At 42.2% G+C, this 4,604-nt stretch overlaps 1 long non-coding RNA gene across 1 annotated transcript; it reads right to left on the bottom strand.

The window, feature by feature from the left end:
* Positions 1-3,539: 3,539 nt before the first annotated feature.
* On the bottom strand, positions 3,540-3,930 carry LOC119893156. Its single transcript, XR_005442770.1, has 2 exons — positions 3,817-3,930; positions 3,540-3,704 (listed from the first exon to the last, which is right to left on the bottom strand). It is a non-coding gene; the product is annotated as an uncharacterized LOC119893156 (long non-coding RNA).
* Positions 3,931-4,604: the final 674 nt, after the last annotated feature.

Here is a 4,604-nt window from a genome sequence, read left to right as displayed (position 1 = left end):
TGCCTTAATGTCCACAGAGTCAGTGTTATAAAGATGGATAGTGTAGCCTCCTAGAGTTTTTTTCTGTGCTGGATAAATCTATGATGTCCATACATCATTGATAAATTGATCATAAAAGTGGTCATGTTCAAGATCATGTTTTGGTAACAAACTAATAGGCTATTTAAGAGTGATTTTTATGTTTCTAAAGACGTAAACTTCTGCATATATATGCGTTCCGAAATGTGCTTTGATATTAGCTCAACATACTCAGAGTTTTCACTAATCCTGCTTTCTGAAACAGGGCCCTAAGGGCTTACATACAGACGCAGAACAACAAACAGAACAACAAACGTACAAAAACTTTTTTTTTTTCAACAGAAACGATGCCTTTTTAACTTGTCACAGCTGACTGGGTAACACCTGTGTCACGCCCACCATTTGAGGGGTGGGGGGGGTGGTTCCTGGGCCATAAACACCAACCACAGCAGAGACAGATCAGGAAGCAGAGAGAGAGAAAGGGAACACAGGTGTCTTATATAGCCTAAGCCTAAAAAGGAGGTTGGCCAGGGGAGGAGTTAAGTCAAGGCTGCATTCAACACCACCCCACTTTAACCTGCACTTGGGGAATCTTTCCCCACCACAATCAGAAATATGTCAACAGGACTCATTTTAAAGAAGAGTTTGCTGATGTTTGGTCTGACTGATAAAAGCTCCAGACTGATGGATGCTCAGAAAAGGTACAAGAGTTCTTTCAGACTACTTTATCTCCATTGCAAAAAGCAAATTAACTTTTCCCCTCGCATCTCACATCCTGCTGTCAAATGCCAAGGCCTTCAAAGACTCGCTTGTTTGTTCACAGAGCGCTTCCACTCCTGCCGCCCTCTTAAAACTACCTCTCTGTTCTCCACTTCAATCCTTTCTCCTCTATCCCTTCCCCAGCAGCTGTCCCCTCTTTCAGTTTTCTCCTCTTCCTTTGACCTGCACTCAAATTTCTCTTGCTATCCTTGACAGACAGATACCTAATGGCCAGACAAAATAAGGAAAATCAGCAAATAAATAAGCAAATGCAGAAGAAAATACAGGGGAGACTGTTTTCTGTCCACTGACAGGGAGCTATGGCAGCAGTGGCACTGGCTGAGAGGTTATTTACTATATAAAGGATCGCACAAACTTCAGTGCTGCTCTGTTCAATCAATATGCAGTGTTGTGCCCCTAGATGTGTTTTAGTGATTTTCTTTATGGGAGGTGATATCAAGCAATGACACACACACACACACACACACACACACACACACACACACACACACAGCTGGAAGACAGCTGACACTGGTTAGCTTCTCTGTCTGTGTCGAGGTTTTGTGTGTTCATTAAGTATCTAGGTGAAGAACTGCTGCTCATGGGACCAGTTTAAACCCCAGAAGATGGGGAAATTTCCATTGTGATCTTTACACCACATTCACTGGTCACTGATTAAACTGATTAAAAATGAATGAAGGTCATATAAAGGCATGTGACGATGGCATATTCTATCGGCCCAACCAGAGCACATAAGCCAAATGTCAAACTCTTCCTTAAGACTACAGAACTACTGATGGTCATCCTGACTCCAAGTTCCAGTAGAAACCATATTCAAACTGTTCCACTTTCCCTTTCAGTACAAAGTAAATAACAGTCAGTTAACAATGTTTTGAATGTTCACTTCCTCTAATGAGTGTGCTGTGGACACTTTGAAAATAATTGAATGAGATTTAAAAATTTTGGTTCACCCAAATCACACTCAAAGAAAACACACTGTCCCTCGCTCCTAGTGTCTAGTTGTGCATATAATTTGTTTTTTACTTGTCCATGTTCCAGAGACACATTATGTGCTGCAGGGACATCTCACCCAGTACAAAGGGGTGCATAGGATTTCTTACAGTGGTTTTCAATGCGTCAAGTACCACAAACACTGTTAATTGGGGAAGACCTTAAAATTAAAAATACTTGTCCACAACATAGTCAATCCTGAGGAACTAGGACATTTTGGAAAGTTTGAATTTTTTCAATACTTAAATGTAATTTTTTCTAATGATTTGAACATCAATAACTATATTCCATCTAGGTATAGATGTCTCAACAGGTATGTTAACACAGAGGCAAACTAAATCCCTTCGCTCATGCTATTTAGTCATTTGAGCAAAGAGATGACTCATTTTATGAGAAGTGTCCCAGTTTTCTCGGAAAAACGTCCACACACTTAAGAGTCTTAATGACCAAAGTTGTTAATTACCTGCAATGCTTCACACAAACAGGCACTTGAATTGCACACCTGCCAATAACATTACAGCCTCTATAGGCTCATTTGGATTTTCTAGCTACTGCAGCCGGCACAGGTAGACTCAAATCTAGAAATCACATACTGGTGATGTCTCAGATGCTACAACATCTCTATGTTTTTAAGCTAAATGTGCATAAAGTAATGTGTAAATTCCACTGGCCTCAGTTACAGCTCACCACAACTTCAGTGATTGTTGACATTCCAGTGATTGGGGGCTTTGTGTTCAAAGCACAGTCTTCAATCCAAGTACGCAAAGCCAGAAATCTCCAGCATACATAAAGTAATCATAAAGTCAGTGGCATTGAAAAAAAAACAACCCAAAACCTAGCAGATATATTATGATTTCCATTCTGAGCCACAGGATGGTGAAAATCATAGCGATTAGCCCTTTAACCTCAGTTAGGGGTTTATATGTGGATGCTGCTTTCTGAGAAGCGTTTAAGAACAGAGCGACCGGTGTGGAGGCTGAACAGATGCCCTCTGTTCCTCTGAGGCAGCTGGGCTGGCTCCGAGCCTGACTGAATCCTCCCAAATAATGCTAAACCTAACTCACACACATCCAAAAGATACAGACACACCTCAGGGTGACACGCACACACACACGCGCGCGCACGTGCACACACACACAGATGCACCTGTGTGTCCACGTGCACACTTGAATGTAAAGGCTGTCAGTCATACACACACACTTAGAAATGGACAAATAAACACGGCCATGTGTAGTGAGATGCACACAAACACAAGGGCAGAGGCACCCCACACACACACCCACCCCCACACACACACACACACACACACACACACACACACACACACGCACACACACAAATCAAACTGTTCAACCAGAGCTTGATTTTAAACCAACAACTCCACATCATCATGCACAGCACTTGCTTTTTGATGATGTACTGATATTTTGGACCTGCTGACCACTAAAGCTGACAGGATTACATCATCTGGCTCATGAGCAGAGAACATCTTGAGTGATCAGTTCAGTGGAAGAGCAGTTTTATTCCACATTATGCCTGGCCAAATCTTATCCCACTAGCAATATCAGTGTGTATGCTGGCAGTAGAGTAATATGTCTCCATGCTGTGGGCCTTATTATTGAAAAACTCTCCCCATGACTCCTATTTGTTTGCAAACAAAATCTAAGGTTGAATGGTGTCCTACGGGAGCAGTTTGAAAAGCAGCTGCACTCTCATTGCCTGAACCCAAGAACAGACTAGAGACCGGCAGGTAAGTAATAAAATATTTTAATATAAGAACAGACAGACAAAGTGAGATGGAGGCTGGCTGAAGTGAGGGGAAGATTTCTAAGTGGAGGCTTGGTAGAGGGCCCCCAAGGTAGTGAGCTGGCCAGCAGGCCTGGCTGGCTGGAGTGGAGATCTGCTGACCGGTGATCCTGAAAGCAGAGGGAATCAGAGTTAGTACTCAGTTGGGCAAACAAACAAGCAGATTGCACAGGCCAACTTGACTACTTTGCAGAGCTGAAGTGTGGCGCATGAACATACTACCTAATGATGATGACGATCAGGCTGAGAATGGTTGTTAGCATTGGATTCTTGTAGTGTTTACGAGACAAGAAGATGAAGCCCAGGTGCACTGATAGCTGATGGCAGACAGGTGTGCGGATTACACCAAGCCAGGAACCACAGTGAGCCTTCCGGTGACTGAGACAGAGAGTGTGTGCACAGACTGTCAGACAAAACCTAAACACACCAATTGCACCATCCACCCAAAAGACTAAAATAACCTAAAACACACTCACTCCCATAACAGGTGTCACAGGCAGGAATCACTGAGATTGTCGTGACAATGTCAGCATCAATAACATCATTTGTACACTAGCTAATGGTATATACTGTGTTTTAACATAATCTGTCAATTGACTATCTCAAGTAAAAAAAATGAAATTATAAAGGCCTCAGTCAGCAGGCGAGCGTCATTGTGAGCTGTGATTAATCTATTGTGGATCTACTAAAGAGAGCTGGTAAATGCTGAAGTCATTTCACTGATGCTATTATTATCAGACAACTTAATCCCCCAAGTGGGGGGGGGGCACAACACTCAATGAAATTCTTGTAAATTTACATCATTGGGCAAATAATAAATTATGATTAAACTGAATCATGCCTTACATAATATTGTTAGAACTGTATACAAAAAAATATGTTTTTATCCCAAAATGCAGAGAATTTAGGGGAATTTTTTTCAGAGCAGAGTAGGGTCTGCATTCTTCCTCACAAGCGACACGGAGCTCCACCAAGAAGGTAGAGCAGGTTGTAGAGCCAAAATCCAGAGC

The sequence above is a fragment of the Micropterus salmoides genome, unplaced genomic scaffold (genome assembly GCF_014851395.1).
Source record: "Micropterus salmoides isolate LMB-PRFRI ecotype aquatic unplaced genomic scaffold, ASM1485139v1 Ms_hic_scaffold_8, whole genome shotgun sequence".
Classification (NCBI taxonomy): Eukaryota; Metazoa; Chordata; class Actinopteri; order Centrarchiformes; family Centrarchidae; genus Micropterus; species Micropterus salmoides.
Note: the sequence above shows the minus strand (reverse complement) of the source record. Positions and strands in the feature narration are given on the sequence as shown.